General features: G+C 41.3%; 1 protein-coding gene across 3 annotated transcripts in view; it reads left to right on the top strand.

Moving 5' to 3' along the window:
- The window catches only part of CA10 (carbonic anhydrase 10), a 491,731-nt gene that overhangs the window by 44,976 nt on the left and 425,647 nt on the right, over positions 1-21,108 (top strand). The gene's annotated exons all lie outside the window — the stretch shown is intronic.

The raw sequence follows: 21,108 nt of genomic DNA, 5'->3' as shown, positions 1-21,108 counted from the left end.
TAATTTATAGAAACAAAAGCCAGGAGATGTACATGTGTAGATTTGGTTAGGCTCTGCTAGCCAGATAACATGTCACAATGCCAGTTCTCAACTTTTATTGGTGCCACCTGGGCTTTGAAAGCAGTTTCTCAGTTTCCATTTTCAGCAGAAGGAAATTCTCAGATGCAGAAAAGCAGTTACTGGGAAGTTGCTTTTAGTCTTAAAGTGGCTGTGTTTCAAGAGGGCAGGCCTAGGCTCATTCTTGAGTGTGACAGACTAGTTTCCTGAGGGGGTACAAAGATGAGATTAGGGTGACATCCAGTGCTGTGACAGCTGGATGTGCAGACAAGCACAGACCTGGCTGTCTGGTCTTGGAAGTCACCGTGGATTGTACTGTGAAAGCTGCAAGAGTGACTGGCAGTCTGTTAATAAGGGAGCAAATGATAGAGGTTGTGGTCACCAAGAAACTTTAAGTTTTTCCCTGACCACAGAATGTGGGGTGCTGACACCCCAAAAAAGAAAATCAGAGAGCTGTCCTCCTCCTCTGCTGAACACACACACACACACACACACACACACACACACAGAGAGAGAGAGAGAGAGAGGAGAGAGAGAGAGAGAGAGAGAGAGGAGTCTTACTTGGGATGGATACAAGAATTCCCAGGGGAAATGGTTTTACAAACCCAGATTCTTCACGACACTCCTCAGATTCTGAGTTTGGTCTGGGGAGGTTCATGGTAGTTTGAAAATCTCTCCAAATTATTCTAATGATCACCTTAGGCTGAACTCTATAAACCTAAAACCTTAAAACTTGAAGTCAAGGACAATTTAAAGAAGAAGAAGCCCCAAAGTGCTCGTAGATAAGAAAAAACTCAGGTGAGTGAAAGCTCTAAAATTCTTAGGTTCATGTCAAGAATAAGTGATCACCGTGGAGGGTGGAGGGTGAGTGAGTGAGTGTCTTGGATGAGGTGGATTTTGGAGCATGCATGAGGTTTAATCATCAAGAATGACCTCTGATTCATAAGTCTGTAAAGAGATGGAGAAAATGGTGTTGGCTGACATTCTTCTTGAAGATAATACTGTTAAAAGACAAATCGAGACATAAAAAGTTTCTTAAAGCAAATGGTGATTCATGAGTTGGGCAGCAAGTAAGTTCTCCAATCAAGCCCCACCGTAAAGCTCTAAAGGAGAGTTTTCCTGGGGTGAACACAGAAGCAAGGGAGGAAAAATATTTGACTACTTACAATTGTGGAGTTGCCTTCTACCATCTTTCCCTACTAGAAAGTTACTAGTGATATAATACAATTATCTAACCAAGCTTTTGGTTGGTTAAACCGGAGTTCATTTTTCTTTACCTTGGGCATTTACAAGAAGTTGATCAAGTAAAATATCGCTCACGTTTGCAGATCAAAGAAAGGTTAAGGTCATGTTTCAAGGCCTCATTGGCTTTGTCTGCTCAGAAATTTTTCATGCCTTGTCTCCATTTTTTTTTTTTTTTTTTTTTTCCATTTTAACACTCTAATATTGTTGGGAAGAAACATCAGCACAGTTGCTTGGTTAGAGGGAGAGGGAGGAAGGTAAAGACCTCAAGGGCATGTTTAGGTAACCAACACAGTTCCATGAGCAGACTTCCCAGGAGCCCTGTTCCCTGGAAGAGCCTTTGTTTTCCTGAGACTCCTAGTGTTTGGGTTTGCAAGTTAAGCGCTGAGAGAGTGCTATATTGGGAGTCAGAATACATAGGCAAGTCATTTGAAATTCCACAAGGGAGGGAACAGCATCCAGAAAAAGCTACAGGTGGCAGTGTGACTAAGGAGGGATTTTGGAGAACAGAATTGTCTGTGGATTTAGTTTTGCACTAAAAATATAATTCTTTCCTCTGCATCAAGTTCTCTTCAGTGCAGACGACCTAGGGAAGAAGGAGTTGGAGATAACAGTGGGGAGGAAGGCAGGAAAGGAGGGAAGAGAGAAGGGGAAAGAAAGAGGGAGGAGAAGCAAGAGAGAGAAAGGAAGGAAGATAGGAGAAGTGGAGGAAGGAATTTATTAAGTTGTGGATAACAATTTACGTTGGAATATTCCCATTCTAAACCCGTGCTATGTATGTTTAAGTTTATTTTATCTGTATGAGGGAAATAGCTAACACGTGAAGCACCCTGGAACAGAAAGCACACTCAGAGGGTCACCTTTGAGAGACTCTAATTAGGAATCAAGAGTTCAAAGAGAGCCAAGGTGAGGAGCCACCTCTCCACATCTAATCTACACCCAGAGACCTTGTTGATGAGCATAAGAGATGTTAGAATGATTTTTATTGGTGAAACGAATGATATTCAAGAAGTATCACGCAGGCACAGCTGCCCTTGAATGAAGGCTGCGTGAGGGTCTCGCAAGCCCAAAAGCTTCTCCTCTTTTCTGGTGGTGTGATCAGCAGAGGACTCCACCTAAGTCCTATATCCCTGTCACTTAACAGGGGACATGTGGCCTGATTCCAACAAGAAGACTGGCTACATTCTGTTGCTCACACAATGCCATATTTGCTTCAAGTAACCCTTTCATACAATGGTTCTTTTGAGAGTGCCTTACAAAGCAGGGGTAGCACTTCACCACTTTCAAAAAAGAAACATCAACAGGTACAAGGCCATGAATAAAATTCCGTAGGTGATGCATAAATCAGGCCAGGACATATCTTCAATGTGACATCCCATCTAGTGGCTGGGTTGTGTGGAAGGGGACCTAGTTCTCAGCTGCATCTTGATATTGGAAGCCATTGACATGCACCAGCTGTGAATAGCAGCGTTGACTCCCATTCTTCTCAGTCTCCTTGAAACTGAACTTCTTACGGAATTAGGTTAAATGTCTGAGCTTTGCACCTGCATTGATTTAGACAGTAAACCTGTGGGCAAGGGAATAGTTAAGATCTGGATCATGAGTCAGAGTGACCAATGTAGAAGGCATTTTATACAATCAAGTCATCATCATTTTCTTTAAAGAGCCTACCAAAATCTGTAAGAACGACATTGCTAAGTGATGTGATAAAACTATGAGAAAGCAAAGCAGGCAAGACAGGTGCCAGTATCGGGGACATTGGTGGATATCAGGAAAGGCTTGATAGAGGTGATATATTCAAGGACAGCCTTGAAGATTGAGTAGGATCTCACATAACAAGACCAAAGGCAGGGAGACCTTAGAATGTTAAGTACCAGGAATGGTAGTAAGGAAGTGGGACATTCTTTAAAAATGTAGAAGGGCTTACATGCATGAGGATAGCATGTTTCCTCCTCCGTTATCTCTGTTTAGAAGTTGCTGACCTCTGTCCTGCCCACTTTCATGGTAGAATTCTTTTTTTATTTTTATTTTTTTTTCATTTGTAATTCTGATGGTTCATACCAAGTGTTGGCTTGTCTGTTTTTCTGGAGAGTACTATTGCATGTGAGAAGTGGTTATGCCTTCTTAGTAGCAAACAGATAAAAAGGAGGCAGATAGAAACCCCTACATCTTTTTGCTGCCAGCACAACCAATCATCTGCATCTGTACCCTCTTTCCTTCACTGCTGTTTCTATGGAAATGGTGTCCCCATGCCTGTCAAAACCCAAACTTAATGGCTTTGGTCTGGATCCCAGTCTCTTTCACCTTCTCAAGGTCTTTGCTCCTGTAATTATAGCTTCCTTTATTCCTGAATCATCATGTCATCCTTCTCTACCATTTTGTCTCTATTATCATGCAAATGTGCTCTTGGATTTCCTATGAAAACTGACCTCCCGTTTCACTCCAGCTACTGTCTTTTCACTCCCTTCACATACAATCCTGAGCTTAGTGTCTTCAGTCTCCAGTGCCTCTTCCCCAGTGACTGTCTCCTCTCAACTTAGCTGGTCAGCTCCCCACTCCTCCAGGGCCACTATTATCCAGGCCACCTGTGACCTCGGTACTGCCCAACTAGGCAGGTGTTACCCTGTTCTTATCTTCCATGACCTTACATTAGCATCAGATGTAGTCAGCCACCACCACCTCCTTAAGTCCTTTCTTAGAGACTTTCAGATTCCCTGCTTTTATTTTTCTACTTCCTTAACTAGCTATTCCTCAGATTCCTGTGTTGACCTTTCCTCTGCTCAGTCTATGAGTGTGGCATCCCCCATGCTCTGGGGACCATCTACTCTAAACACAGGTCTGTCGCTCCAGCACTGACAGTTCTCCTGGACTTTGATGTCCAACAGCCAGCTTGGCATCAGCATGTGAACGCCTAGCCGCTATCTCAGATTTACCCTAGATGGAACACCTGTGTTCTGCCCTCAAACCCCACCCACACTGAAACATTTCCCCACCCAATTGACAACTCCGACACCTAAATGATTACTGAATCCAAAAATAGAAAAAAAAAAATTAGGTACATAGTAATTCTATCTGAAGCCTTATGGATTCTACCTCTAGAACCATCTGAAGACCTCAAAGATGTCTAAGACTCCACATCATATTTGTAATAAAACCCAGGTCCTGACCCTAACTGTGCCATTCCTAACCTGACCCCAAAGTGTTGTATCTCCACCCGTACTCATTATGATCAGAACAGCCTGGGACGTTCTCCTGGGTCTCTGAACATGTTAGACGCCTTCCTGCAATGTTTACGTCTTATGATCTACACGTGGTCTCTTCCTTCTACTTGTTCATTTCTTAGCCTAACTGCCACCATCTGAAGGAGGCTTCCCTGACCACCCAACGATGCTAGCCACTCAGCCCTGCTCCTACCTCTTCCTGTTCTCAACATAACACCTCCACAGAAATCCCCCTTGCTTATTTATTGATGAATTTTTGGAGTATGTCTGACTGCAGCAGAATGTAGGTTCCTTTGGAGGAGATACTTTGTCTCAATACCTTAAGCCTTGACTACCAGGCCTAAGTCTTCACACACTCCTTGTTGCAGGAATGGATGACACATTGTGGGTGTGTCTTGGACTCCTGGTTCACTGGCAGGGGTGATGGGAAGGTTTGCTTTAACTTAGATCTGGGCCTTTAGATAAGCTAGCAGAAGCTCAGGTGTGCTGTTGGAGAACACTAGGTATCCCTTCTCTGTGAGCTGACCTGGCTGAAGACAGACAGGCAGGTATATTATAACCCCAGCATCTCTGGTTTCCAAAGTAATGTGGCGGCAAAGTAATGTATTTGGACAAAGACATATTTGCACAAAGGAAAGAGTAAGAAACCTGGACTTTAATCTCAGTATTTTCTAAAAAAATGGTAGAATGAGACAGACACCATTACCCTATGTACATGTATGATTGTACCAATGGTATGAATCTATGGTGCACCACCACAGAAATGAAATAATATACTCCATTTGTGTACAAGGAATCAAAATGCAGTCTGTAAAAACAAAAACAAACAAAAAAAAATAAAAAAAAAAATACTTGGGTCAATATATGACCTTAGTGTGACACAGTTGCCAAAAAGTCTATGTGACATTTGACTGGGTTGGTCAATGTCGTATCAAAATTAGGGAGATGTTAGTCCAATCATATTTCAAGCTGCTGAGATTCTTGCTACTAAAAATATGGCCCTGGGACCCTCAGAATTGGTACCCCCTAACGAACTGTCACAAATACAGAATTTTAGGCCCAGCCCTGACCTTAATCATAATCTGCATTTTAAGAAGATCGTGACATGTTTCATACATGTATTAAAATTTAATAAGCACTATGCTTAGACTATTTTCTCATAGGCCTAAGTGCAGTTTGGGGCACTGTCATTTAAAAGGTACAAAGAGAGATCCAAAAGAGTAATTAGGATGATGAGAATGTCTGAAGGTCACAAGTAAAGACAGACCCTTCAAGGGGACACAGTCAAAATATGTAACAGCTCTAGGCATCAAACGGCCAGGACAGAGGCCAGCTGCAGCAGAGGTATGGGGTCCTAGAGGACCCCACACAGGACACCTTTTCATTAATATAGAGATGGTGGGGGACAGTTCTTGGAGAAGTGACTAAGTGATAAGAGGAGAGATGTTTGAGGAGCCTGTGACTGTCTATTTATCACGGATAAGTTTTATAGAACAATCTCAGGATTTTAGTAAGTGGTATGGAAAATGATAAATATCCATTAAAAATCATCCTCATTCTCTTCTGCTTTTGTGTTTTGTGTATACTACTATTATTGGGCTTATTGTTTTACTGTGTTATTAGCAAATTCAGAGTCTGTCTGCCCTTCTAATCTGTATCTCCTAGATGGCACAACCATATCTTGTTCCTGAGTACTTAGTATTTGCTAAGCTGAATGAATGAGTGAATGAATACATAAATGTGTAAGAGAATATTATGGCAGAAAGGTCAGATGATTTCTGTGTCAGCCCAGAATGCAAAACTAGTTTACTGGATAGAAAAATCAGCAAAGAAGATATTCCTGAAAGAGGAAATTTCTGGTAATTAAAGGTATGTGAAATGAATTGAGCTCTGCTGGGAGGAGTCAAATTCTCTGGAACCAGAATTATTCAAACAATCTAATAAACCACTTGATGTACTAACCATATAAACAGGATGGTGTGTGTATAGATGGAGAAGTTCCAACAGCCATAAATATATGAAAAATTTGTTCAGCCTCACTGGGATTCAGTGGAAATTAAAATTTCAGTGGCATACCATTTCAAACCCATCATATCAGCACACGTTTTAAAATGTAACTGTACCACCTATGAACCAAGAGTGCGGTAGTTTGAATTGCTATAACCACTTTAGAAAGATATAATTAATTTTAAGACATGCATACTTTACAATTCAGCAATTCTAGTTTTTAGCATCTATCCTAGACTTTTTAAAAAATGGGATAACCTCATGCATAAACAGTGAGATCTACATAAGGATATCCATTCAGTACAATAAAATAGCTAAAAACAAAGAGGGTTCAACTGTCTATTATTAGGGGAATGGACAAAGCAATGGTCATTTATACAATGGCAGACTAGATAGCAGTTAGAATGAATGAATTGAAACTGCAATATGATAAGGGTAAAAGAGAGTTAGAAAAGCATAGATAGGGCTAGATGCATTTTATATAACTTCAGCAACACCCCAAACAACAGTACCTGAGGATTGTGGACAGGAACCAAAAATGTATATGTAAATGATTTGCACCAACTTTGGAAGTGAGGTACCGCAAAGGAGGGGAGACATATGGAGAACAGATGGAGACAACTTCAGCCCTGTCTGTAATGTATTTATTTATTTGTTTGTTTTAAAGAAAAAGTCCCAAGCACATCTAGCATGTCGACTTCTCTTCCAAATAGGTTGTGGTGATCTCAGTGTCTATTATATTACCTGAGTTTTTTAGTATCTGATTCTATGCAATACTTTTTAAAAATTAAAAAGGGAGTAGGGGATATAGCTCAGTGGTAGAGCACTTGTTAGCATATGTAAGGCCCCAAGTTCTGTTGGCAGAACCCCCCCAAATTTTTAAAATAAAAGGAACCAGTGTCCATGGAAGTCAGTGGGATGGGGCATAGAAGATTGATGTTGGATGGAAGTTGGGGGGTGGCATAAAGAAGTGTGCTCACTCTGCCCTCTAAGTCAGTTCCCATCTCTTTTATCTATGATCAGAAATTCCAGGGTGCCTTGCCTGAAGTTTTTCCTCTAGGGATGGAGACAAGAAGGTAGACTTGGGCTCTGAGTTTCCTGGTCATTACCCAAGCAAAACCTTTCAAGACACCTTTGTAGGCTTTTTGTGCAATCCTCCTTCCTGACAGCAGAAGGTTTGTGCTCATTAGTGGGAACACCCACCAAGCTCTAGAAGAAAAAGTAGGTCAGAGAAAAAGTGACAGATGGAGAACAAGGAGAGCACCAAGCGGTGGTGGGGACACTTAGACCACTTCTCCCCCGACCTCAGCCCAAGCACCCCACATGCAGAGCCCTGTGAACCTGACCACTGTGCTTTGTAGCTCACAGTATATTTTTCACATGCCTCCTCCCCTGAAATACTCAAACCACCTGTGAAATAAGCAAGAGCATCCTGGAGTATAGAGGTGAGGGAACAAAGGCTCAACAAATTTCCTTTGCTCCAGATCATGTAGATATTAAAAGGGACATCTAGACTTGAACCCAAGTTTTCTTTACTTAAAATATTTTTCTTAGAGCAATATAGTTGTACATAATGGTGGGGCTCATTTTGCCATACCCAGGAATACCTATAACATGGCTTGCTCCATTTCAAGGTTTCTGGAGGCTGAGTCGTATCCTTTTTATCATCTGTCAGATTCCGTCCTTAGCACCTTATACACTGAGTACCCCGTGTTTTACCCTTACCTACCTGTTTTGAGGTGGTGAAATGCATACAATAAAAGATTTATCAGAATGGAAATTGTGTTGGAGCTTGTGAAGTGGAGAACAGAAAGAAGGAACAGAAGCGTATATACCAAAACCTGGCCAGGAAAGTGAGCCGTGTTGAATTAGTGTGCACTTTCTAGCATAGGGGAGACACGGCAGGATATATGGTTTTATTATGTGATAAAGGGAAACTTGTCAAGGGAGACAAATGTTTCCTTGGGCCTTAATTATAAAAGGGAGAGATCACATAAATTCTTATACAGGAAACTGGTGTCGTTACAATTTTATTTTCATTTGCTATGCTGTCCTCATTGGAAGAAGTGCTGATTGACTGATTAATCTCTTCTCCTTAAGATTAACATTTAAAACACACAGACCTTAATTGTACGAACTGACTAATGTTGTCCTATGTATACACCCATGTAACCACCACCCAGATCAAAATATAGAACATTTTCAGCATTTCATCAGTTTTGTCCTGGCCCCTTCCAGGTCCGTTACCACCCGCCTCTCCCACCAACAGGGTATTGTAGTCAGCTTTGCGTAGTTGTGACCCAAAGACCTGACAAGAACAACTCAGAGGAGGAAAGGTTTGCTTTGTCTCATGGTTTCAGAGGTTCAGTTTACGGTCGGCCAACTCCATAGCTCTAAGGCCGAAGATGAGGCAGAGAGGTACGCACAGGAAAGCAGCTCAGGACATGACAACCAGGAAGCAGAGAAAGAGCTCTGCCCACCGGGGACAAAATATAAACCCCAAAGTCATGCCCTCAGTGACCTACTTCCCCCAGCCACACCTTACTTACCTACAGTTACCACCCTGTCAATCCAGTCATGGATTAGATCACACCTCTCATGATCTAACCTTTTTACCAAAATTCTTGCATTGTTTCACACACAAGCTTTGGGGAATAGCTCATATCTAAACCATGATCAAGGCAGAAACAAATCTGGTTTTTTATAACCACAATGCCTGTTCTTGTACAAAGATAGATGGGTGGATGGATAGATAGGTGATAGATAGATAGATAGATAGATAGATAGATAGATAGATAGATAGATAGACAGACAGACAGATAGAAAGAACATAGTACAGAATGTGCTCTCAGTGTCTTTGTGTCTGGCTTTTTTTCACTCAACAATTTGTGTGATTCACCTATGTTGTTTCAGGTAGCACCTGTTCATTCCTTTTAATTGATGTGTAGTGTAGATGTTTACATGTTATAAATACACCAATCAAGAGCTGAAACTTGGTTTCAGGTCCCAACTTCCCTACTTACCAGACAAATAACCCTGATCAAGGAATTTCGAACTTCAGTTTTCTCAAATGTAAATAAGATTAGACCTATTGAATTCATCTATGGGGAGAATTAGGGACACGTGCATGGAAAGCGTTGGGTGGACAGGAGATGCTCACAAAAATTGAGTTATCTCCTTTTCCCCCTATTATGTCACATAAAAGGCAGCAGTACTTGGAGTGTTTGTCTCATGTACTCAAAATATTAATAATTTAAATACTTCTACTGTTAGAGGACACAGTGAAGACAGAAAACTAAGCTTCACTCAGTCGAAAAGACAATGACAAAGGAAGAGCAAAATAACAATAAGAAAGTTAAGTAATAATTAAAAACATCAATTATAAAGTCTTCGCTAAAGAGTATGGGATACATTGACTAGTGGAGGAAAATTGTCAGAACCATGCAGAGGGGAGGAGAGTTAGCAGGAGACAGAGATAGAAGGAGAGACAGAGAAAGACAGGATTTTTAAAATTCATTCCTATCACAGAGAGAGGTTGGCCTGGTCAGCATGTTGAAATGTGTGCAGTCTTGTAGGAGCATGAGGGGGTGCAAAGGGCATGGACACCTTCACCTTTCACAGGTAGGATTCGTCCCATTCTCCACCTGGCCCAGGATAGCTCACCATGTGCAGAGAGCAGGTCCTTCCAGGGCATGGTTCACGGTGCAGCTGAGGTCCTGTTAGGAAGACCCTGCATCATGGAGTTTACCTTTGGTTTCCTAACAGTATTTGGGATTTCCTGGTAAATTGCCTGGTAGCATAGGCAATGAGGGTCCCTACAGTCGTGTCCATTGTCATCTACAGCAGCAACGTGAGATCGAGTTCAAAGTACTATTGAGTTTCCTGAGCTTAGGGCTTAAAGTGACACTCCAGGTTCCCCTCGTTAAGAATCACCCTTGAGGAGGGTTCTCCGACTTGACATGTATCTTTTATGCATGAGTCAAAATGAGTAACTAAGAATGGGGGGAAGCTTTTAGCCAGCAGTGTAGTGGCCAAGGTGCAGAAGCTGGAGAATTCTATGCAGGAACCATTAGTGTCCTGTGGGCTTTCCTGCTTCCATCCATAGGACTGAATATTAAATATTACTGTCAGGGAAACTCATTATTTTATCACAGAGAAGAAACCTTGTTAGGGTCTTCACTGAGATCTGTCTCCCTGGTTCAGCCCACAGGGGGAGATTTTGCCTTTTAAAAATTTGGATAATATTTTCATCCTAATCATTAAAAATAAATACATATTGCAAAAAATCTATGTTAGAAAAACAAAAAAATGAGGGTTAGAAAATTAACTTTACTTGGACAAGTTATGTAAAGCTTTTTTTTTTTTTTTTAGTGGTGCTAGGGATTATACCCAGGGCCTTGTGCAAGTTAGGCAAGCACTCTACCCACTGAGCTATATCCCCAGCCCCTGTGTAAAGTCTTTGAATCTCAACATCCACCACATGATTAATTTTCAAATTATTTTTGGTTGCATGAAGTAATACATTTGAAGTGTCCAGAAGAGTGCCTGTCATCTAAAAGTCGTGAAGACATGGTGGCTTTTACTTTCATTGTTTTCATCCTAATTGTCTTATTTCTGATTATAATGGGATTTCCCACTGTTTTCATTCACTTCCCATCTTTGACCAAATAATCCTACTTCTAAAATGTTATCCTGAGGAATTAGCCACAGACGCAGTATTGTTTGACTTACTCATGTCTCTCTTTAACTCTGAAGAGATGTGGTGAGGTGGCCTGGCAGGAGGACAACTGTGTCTATGGAAGGCAATTAACTCTTTTCTCTGAGTGTTCATCTAAGCTTCTACTTTACACTGGAAATATATCCAGACATGCCCCGGTCAACTGCTAGAGTCTTCTTCTTTTTTTTTTTTTCCTTTGTTTAACTATTTCTCTAGTCTGGTTGACTTCTTGACATCTTCTTTGTCTCTTGTTTAATTCCCTGGGATTTGATGAACCTTCTCCAACCTTCCTAAATTGCAGTTCTCTAAAAAATAAATTTAAATAAAACCTTGTATTTCTCCTCTGAATCTTGAGAGGAAATAGGCATAGTGGTCAGACTTGGGAGCCAGGCTGCCTGGGCATAAGTCTCAGTTCAACCAACTTGCTATGAACAAGACCCAATCTAAATTATTTGGCATCTAGAACCTCTTGGGTTACCTCTCTTATAAAATGGGTGATGTGATCTTATCGAGTAAAATATATGTAAAATGCTTGGAACAGTGCTGACCTATAAAAGCTATTTATTCATTAATTTTTGAGATAGGGTCTTACCAAGTTGCTGAGGGAAAGTCTTACGACATTGTTGAGGCTGTCCTAGAATTTGTAATCCTCCTGCCTCAGCCTCCCGAGTCACTGGGATTACAGGCGTGTGTCACCATGCCTGGTTGTAGAAGCTATTTAAATGTTAGATAGTGTTATTTCTTCTCTTGGCTGCTAAGAACATCTTCAAATCCAATGCAAGCCCAAAACCTGATGCCCATCCTCCCTGGCCCCAGAGATGGCACTTTGACGAAGTTCAGTATCACTCGATTTAGCACCATAGAACTCAAGTGACATAAAAGGTGGGTGAGGTCAGTATTCTGGTATTTCACGCCAACCTGGTCAACCCTCCAATCCTGTCTCTTTGACCTTGAAAATCAGAGCCCAACATTTGCATCAGCAGGATGCAGAACTTTTTCTGGGTCTGTTTTTGCCTACCTTTTGGATTTGTGATTACACGGTCTTGGATGTTCCAGAGGAAGCGGATTTGTAGAATCGCAAAGCATTAACCTAATGATGAAAGAGCATTTGCTTACTTTTTAAACAAAATATGGTCCTGAGAAATCTGGCCAGGATGAGGAAAGCATTTTATTGACTGAGCTCTACATAATCCTTCGTGTATTTTTCCACTTCTGTGCTTGGTGATTTTTTTCTGAAAGTCAGGAGTTCCGCGACTGTCAGGAACGGCATCTGCCTCACCCGTGTGATAAAATTACATTCGCGTGTTAAGGGCTGTTTCTTTCTTTTCATTTCTTGGTTTTAGAATCACATGCCTATGTGCAACATTTATGACAGAAATAGGATGTTCTTGGCATTCCCTAAAATTTTAAAACACCTCTGCTTGAGGAAAAAAAAAATGGTCATCTTAAAGTGCGTTTGTCTTTGTTTCTTTAGAGATTAACTTTTGGATAGGGTCTCAAAGACAGCAGGCTCCTGTTGATTCTCTCCTGTGTTTATAATTACCTGCTTTCCAAGAGGGTAGACACTGAAGATACATCACAGGGTCCTGAGGTAGATGGTGGAAGGACCGAAGTCGTGTTCCATAACTTGCAACTCTGAAACTTGCCAAGCACCCTGGTTCCCCAGATAGAGGGCACATCCCGTTCCAAGATCCCTTTCGCACATGGCAATTAGAGAAGTCTAGTCATTCCTGATTTCCTGGTTGGAATGAGTACATGTGCTATTAGAAAAAGCTGGACTTGGCTGACTCTTGAGCTGCTTATCCAGAATAACAGAAGTTAGGTGTTCTGTTTGACTTTCCTTTTGTAACTTTTCTTTAGCTATTTTTTTCTATGTGGTTGGAAAAGCAACCATTGGTCTCCAGAAGCCCCAAGTGACAGTATTGGCTCCTGCCGTCCGCTCTACGGAAGAATTTCACTCCTCGACAGTCTCAGTTTCCCCATCTGATAAATGTGGCGGTAGAACACAGGACTTCAAGTTTCCCTCCACATTGAGAGTTGTATGTCCTGTTTTCATTTCCCCCTGAACATACTGGCCTGCTACGAGAAGAAAATCTAATGGAATTCAATAACTTCTTTACGTGCTAATTCATTGTATTGTATCACGCAGCTCATCCCCACGGCATAGGAGAGGAGTTGAAGAAAGCATGAGTGGTCATGTTACATATTTATTATTAGACAAATGTTGCCCAGAAGCAGGAGAACTCCAGACACATCATCCACCCGGTCTCTGATACCTCCAGGAAGCGTATTCCTGACATTTACCTCTTCTCATCTAACATTTCAATACAAGGGGAACTATCTGGACCATCACGTTTCTAGCAATTGTCTTTTCTGTAGGTAATCGGGTTGGTTTTATTGATTTATTGACACCCAAGTGATGAGGAGGACAGCAGGAAGGGGAGAAGGCGTACATTCTTGGGTCACATTTCACAACAAACACACAGTACCAAATGTGGGTCAATACAGGGGTGATGTGATAAGGATCTAATTGCCCTGGAGACAGATTCTTCAATGCTACATGCAGCAGACAGCTGTGCGTAGGCATGTTCGTGTAATTTATCCTTCGAACTGGGACATCTTTGAGTGCCAAATGGACTCTATTTATAATTAACTAAAACAGAAAATGTAAATGGAGGCCAGGCGTGGTGGTACCCACCTGCAATCCCAGTGACTCAGAAGGCTGAGGCCAGAGGATCACAAATTCAAGGCCAGCCTCAGCAACTTAGCAAGATCCTGTCTCAAAATATAAACGAGAAAGGGCTGGGGATATAGCTCAGTGGTAGACCACCCCTGGGTTCAATCCCTAGTACCAAGAAAAAAAAATGTAAATGGAGAACATCCTAGGCAAATTAAGACATTATTTGGCCCTGCTCTCTAAAACTGACTTCCTCCTCTTCTTGGTTCATCTCAAAGGAATGGAAAGCTTTCAGATTTCCTCAAGTATCATCATGGGATGTGAGGGATTCTACAAGTCTCATGTCAGTTCTACCCAAACAGCACTGTGTAGTCTGCAGCTGGACTGTATTTCCCTGGTCTCCTTATGCTGAGCTACCTTCGTGAGAATAAGTTCTAACCAATCAAGCGAGGGGAAATAACCAGTGGCATTTCTAGGCTGATGCCATGAAAACAGCTTATAAAAGCTCCCTCATACTCTTCCCAGCTCTGGCTGGAGGTATACTGTCATGTGTCCGGTAGCAGAGCCACAGGTGGAAGGAGCCAGGGAACTTGAGATCTGCACACCCATCCAGAAAAAGAGTTTGGAACTTAACATGTGTGAAAAATCAACTATCCTACAGCAACGAGATTTGAGTTGACCTGTTATAGCAGGTAGACCAGCATTATCAGTACCTGTATTATCTTAATGTACATACTGTATAAACGGTCACCTGGAATATGTCTTTCTCATTGAACTTTGAACCTCTCCAGGGCAAAAACCAAGAATAGGTATCCAAGTCCAATGAGGATGTTCTAAATACTTTTTTGATTCAGTTGAATCATGTCAAATGGGATTGAAATTTAAAAATATATATATACAAAATGGAAAGACATTTCAAAGATGGTGAAGCTTTTTTTCCAGGTACAGGGTTCATGGAAGATTTCAAGGATCTTCAAGCTGATACCTGAAGAACCGGTTTTACTTTTCAATATATGATGAGACAGAGGATATTCTAGAAAAAAAAACACATACCCTGAGTACATGGGGTCACATACACAAGAGTAAGTCATTCAGTCTGAGAAGGACAACAGGGTGAGAGGGTGAGTCATTGAGAAGCAAAGGTCTCAATTTGCTTGAATTCAGACATTTATTGGACACCTTTTCTGGTAGAAGGGCAAATCCAAGGAGAGGTAGTTTAAGAAAGTAATATTCAGTAAGGTAAAAATATGTAAGTATTATGAAAACAAGGAGAAAAGGTGCTCCCCAAAGATGGTGCTGGACCAATTATAAATAAAACAATCAAATAAATAGATAGATAGATAGATAGATAGATAGATAGATAGATAGATAGATAGATAGATAGATAAAAGACCACTAGAATAGAGGAAGGGAGGAGGGGGAAGGGAAAGAGGAAGCAACCGGGACCGAAATGGAGCAGATGAAATTCTATGCATGTATGATTCTGTCAAAATGAACCCAACGGTTAGGTGTAACTATAATGAACTAATAAAAGCATTAAAAAATTAAAAAGAAGGTGGTGCTGGGGATCAAACCCAGGGCCTTGCCCACAAAGGGTTCTACCACAGAGCTACATCCACATGCCCCAGAGGGAGTTTGAAAACAGCCAAAGTAACCCCACTGTGTGGGTGACGATAGGTCTCATGAGGGAACGTGGGCGTCCCTTGTAACCAACAGGGAGCTGCTGAAAGGTTACTGTGGACAGCCTGGGAAGATGGTCCACAAGTATGGACATGGCTCTATGCATAGTTGGAAGTCGTTAAAGAATTCTGAAGGGACAATGAAAGATAGGAACCAAATGCTGCTTTAGCAGAGGACTCTTCATACCTGGGGAAGTGTGAAGACAGCAGCAGGGAGCAAGGGAGAGACCAGAAGACCAGTCGTTGGGCAGCTGTAATTGCCCACTGGAGTAATTACTTTATTACTGAGGGTCAAGTCTAGGATCTATTGTATAGAAAATGTAAAGTGATAGGGAAAAAGGGTAATGACTTACAGCAGAAGCAGAATCATTGGTTGAACTCTGTGGGTATTGAGTAGGTATCAGTCGGACATCGGTTTCAGCTATGAGTGACAGATAATTCCAAATAAGATGTAGCTTTCTTTCTTGTAAATATAGGCAGAACAGAGTTCCCAGGACTTTTTATCTTGTTGCTAGAAATATGGTCTTTGCTTCATGGCTCAGTACAGCTATTTGAGGTCCAGATATCACGTACATATTCCAGCTCCCTAGAAGGGATGAAGAGAGGCATAGCATTTCTCTTTAACACTCTCTGGAAGACTTACATAATTCCCTCACATCTCATTGGCCAGAACTTTGTCATATGTGTAAACCTAGCTACAAAGGAGAAAGGGAAATGTAGGTTCTGAGAAGTCAAGTGCCTTACTAAAAACCAGGCGTTCTCTTTTCAGGAAAGAAAGGAGTGGTGGATACTGGGGGATTAGTAGCACTGTGTTTGCAGAGGCCAAGACAATTGTGATAGTGATGTCCTGGAACACAGTGGGGAATCCAGGTGAGGAATGTAAGCATGTAAGCCCTCCTCAGTAAAGTAACAGCTGAGACAGGATGATCAAGGTTTTCCAGTGATAAGTGTGCAGATAATTGGAGTTCCAGATTTCCCTTGGATCTTGGTTATTTGTAGAATGGAGTGTTAGTTTGGCTTTGCTGGGCTGTCCAGAGATGCCCATCATTCACTGGCTTCACCACTCACCAAGCAAGTGACAGCACCTGTCATGTGCCCCCTGCTTAGCAAATACTGGGTGGATCAGAATTAGAACAAAAACCAAGACGATGTTGGACTGATGGCATATAAGAAAGCAAATGAAAGAAACCACCCTGGCCTTTTCTTGAGGTTTGCACATGACATCACGTTCCACCATGCCTAGGTGATCCCAACAGGTCATGTTGTCTGCTTTCCCATTGGGCATCAGGCTTTCTCTGGGCTTTGTCCCAGCACAGCACAGGTTTCCTGCATGTGTTCCTGATGCAGTGGTTTTCCTGCTTCGAGTCTTGTGTTCTGTTCCCAGTTTCCGCCATGACTACCTGGATTCACAAAGTCAGGAGTGTCTTCAGAGGCCCCTGCACTCTTCCTTGGCTGGCCAGGGTTCTTTTCCTTCCGCGAGTTGGCTCAGCCTGTGGAGCGTAGAGTGCCTAGGTCCATGCTACTTCAGGCCATGATTTTTCTTAAATTTCAACCAGATTCAAGTAAAATTATGCCACAGTTTCTGATTTCCTTTTCCAAGTGATTTTCTGCCTTTCGCCTCTTGCCAGATTCCCTTTCTGCCCTGGCTTTGCCAGCTGCAGTACCACCACCATTACCATCCAACAATGACCATGATGGGTGCCATTTATTGGTCACAAACTGTTCTCATATGTACATTCGCATATTCAGTCCTTGACAGTCCTTCAAGGTGCTTATTTTCAATTTTCCGATACGGATACTGAAGGGTTTGGGCTTTTAAAAAAAATGTTCTTTGCTTGTTTTAACAAAACACTTTAAAAAGTTGAAATAATTTGCCCAAAGTAACACAATTAGTCAGAAATTTTAAAATTCATCTCCAGCTTGCCTTTTTTTCCCCATTATTTCATTCTGCCTCTCACAACAAACCAATGATTCTGCTTGGTTCCTTTCTTTTCATTTGACTTAGTCTTGCTGAATTCAAACTGAAAAGAGATGCTGTGGATTTTAGCTTCATTCAGGACCACTAACTGTAATCAAAAGTTGTGTGACATAAGATTGATCCCACAATTGACTAATCCATTGATTTTAGAAATTATCAACAATTTCTTTCCAAAGTAGCTTTAAAATGGATTGATTTTAGTATTTTGAATATGGCACACATATACATTCTCATTGTTGCAGTTTATGGAAGGCTGGGTGAACCTGGGTGTGGACTTGAACTCTGGGGTGAGAAGTTTGGTCCACCTGTCTCTAAACATGAGTAGACCCTACTACCAAATTGAGCAATGATGTTTATGGGAAAAATACTTGAACCTGATTCCAGGATGATAAATAATAGTCAAAAAGTGGAATGTGAAATGTTTCCTGATTGATGAAATGTTCATTTCATGAACTTGTGGCAGAAGAGAATCATTCATTATGGTGGTAATGCTTCTTGATTAGTGGCTTGTTTGGTGGAAGCCAAAATTATTTTTAAACAGATTAGCATCATTCTATCATTATTTATTTGTCTCCATGGAACCCTAAATTTTCCTTCCAGAAATAAATCACTTCCATTAGTTGGCAATGCAGATTGCTAGAACCTTTTTTTCTTCTTTTACAAAATTATTTAACATCTACATTTATGTCCCTTGATGATTATTTTGGCATCAAAGTTTTAAAGGAAGGTTCAGAAAAGGGGAAGCAAGGGAAGCTCTGGACTTGAAAAAGTTAATTATGGTATTTGAACAACTGAATGGCTAATAGGAAAGGAATAATTGGTAAATTATAGCATCTCTGCTAAAAGGACTATTATGTGCACATTAAAAATAAGAATGGGAAAACAGCATAAGAAGTGATGTTTGCCGAAAGAAGACGACAAAATTATCACCCCACTCATACAATTAAATAGATTAGAGATAATCGTTCTGTCCATTTGCTTTTGCATTCCACTAATGTTATTGTTCAAGCTACACTGCTCCTAAGTTCTAAGTACTATTTATCATGAAAATGAATTCGGGGAGAATTTGGAGAGTTGTCTGAAGGGTGGGTATTCCTCTAAGACTTGTGAAGCTTTTCTAAATGGAGTTTTACATGTCCTTCTCCCCCTCCCAGATTATATCATAATTAAACAAATATTTCTTCAACAGTGGTACACCTATTACAGGTGTTGTATTGTGGTAGACAAGGCATAATATTTACACTTGAAATAGTTCTCATTTAGTCGGGGAAACAAGCCAGTAGGAAAAAAAATAAAAATATATGAAGATATCATCACAGTCATGAGGGGGTTAAGGGGCACACTAGCTCAGCATATCGTGGGATCCTGCACGGGATCCTGAAACCGACAAAGGACATCATTAGGTTAGAAATATAGGAAAATTAAGTAAAATCTGGACCTTAGTTAATAATAATATATCAATACCAGATAACCTAGGATGTTAATAGCAGAAAATTCTGGGTATGGAATATATGGGAACTCTATATTGTATTTATAAATACGAAACTAGTCTAAAATTAAATGTTTGTGTGTGTGTGTGTGTGTGTGTGCGTGTGTGGGGAGAGAGAGAGAGAGAGAGAGAGAGAGAGAGAGAGAGAGAGGAAGAAACAGATAAGGGAGAGAGAAATAAAGGAAACCAGGAACAGTGCCTGACAACTATTTTCTTTCCTGTCCTGTTCTTCCTCCATTCTTACTGGTTCTTTATCCCAATCTGATTTTGTGGCTTTTCCTCCTCTAGTCAACCTCTAAATACTGAACATGACAGAACTCTTTTCAGAGTCCTTTTTGGTCTTTATGTATTTTCACATTTTCCTTGGTGACCTCTTCCAAACCCGCGACTTTAAGTGTCACCTGCGTGTCAAAGAGCCACAGAGGTAAGTTTCCTCTTGACCTCTCCTCAGAATTCTCTTCCCACCCACTGCCTACTCGACATCCTAGCGGCTGCTAGCTCAAATGCCACTCTTGACTCCACTGTCTGCTCCCAAACCACACCTCCCCAGTCTCCCTGGTCACCATAACAACCATTAGTATCTAGTCCCTGACGTCAAATAAAGGTAAGAGTTATCCTTGAGGTGCATTCCTTAGCTTCCCTCCTCCAGTCTTCAGCAAGGCTTGCTCCCTCTTCCTTTAGAACACGGTGTTCTGTCCTCACCAGCACCACCAAGTGGAAGCGCCCATGATCTCCTCCCTAGCTGCTACCCTGAGGCCTTGCCTGGGACTCTCTCCCCCTGCGTCTTCTATCGCTTACCCATAATTTCTACTTTCTTGTTTCTTGAAGAAGCCAAACTCCTTCTCACCCACTTAGAATCCTTTTTTTTTTTTTATTGTAAACAAATGGGATACATGTTGTGTCTCTGTTTGTACATGGAGTCAAGGCATACCATCTGTGTAATCATAAATTTACTTAGGGTAATGTTGTTTGATTCATTTTGTTATTTTTTTTCCTTCCCCCCCCCACCCCTCCCACCCCTCTATTCCCTCTATACAGTCCTTCCTTCCTCCATTCTTGCCACCTTCCTTAACCCTAACCCTAAACCTAACCCTAACCCTAACACTAACCCCTCCCTTCCCCCATTATATGTCCTCATCCGCTTATCAGCTAGATCATTCGTCCTTTAGTTTTTTGAGATTGGCTTATCTCACTTAGCAGGATATTCTCCAATTTCATCCATTTGCCTGCAAATGCCATGATTTTCCACTTAGAATCCTTGAAGCCACCTGAAATACTGTCACTGTTGATCTTCATGAGGCCAGATTTTTTTTTTTCTTTTTGTCCTGGAAATCTTTAGTTGAGTCACAATCTCGAAAGCCATGACTGTCCAGTGTTTTACCTCCTTCTGTCACTCTCGGTTGCTTCGCCCTCTTCACGTATACTGCAGAGCACCTTCTGATATTCAGATATTCTCCTCATATGTTAATCCAGTTGTTAGCTTTTTCCTTTCTCCCTCCAGGAACTTCTTGAGAAACAAGGACTTCATGGGTATCCTCCATGTTCAGAATGTTTCCTGACAATCTGAAGTACTTGATACCTGTTGAATCCATGAGAGTGGCAAATGAGCAAGGAGGACTGTACAGTCCTGAGGTTGAGGAGAGTGAGGGATTACAGCAGATTTGCAACGACTAGTAGAGGCTTCTCAAAAGGAATGGGAATTGATAAGGCCTTGAGAAATGAATAAAACAAGTCAAGGAGCAGTAAAGAGGGAATTCCAGAAGGAAGGGGGAGGGGGCTGTGCACATATGAGAATGTAATAAACATGTTTGAGGCGACACCGGGTCAAACAAATTTTGTAAAATAGTGAGAAATGAGATTGGAAAGTGTAATATATCCAAATTGCAGAAATTTAAGAAAACCAAGGTAAAAATCAGCCATGTTAAGGAAAGTCCTCTTGTTGATTTCAAATCCAGTTATCATGGAGTCTTTTAACCATGATCTCATGCTAAGCCTAAAAAGGTGAGGGTAATGCAGGCTGCACTTTCCTCATCTCCTAAGG

This window comes from Sciurus vulgaris (assembly GCF_902686455.1).
Source record: "Sciurus vulgaris genome assembly, chromosome: 3".
Classification (NCBI taxonomy): domain Eukaryota; kingdom Metazoa; phylum Chordata; class Mammalia; order Rodentia; family Sciuridae; genus Sciurus; species Sciurus vulgaris.
This window is presented reverse-complemented; position numbering and strand designations above follow the sequence as displayed.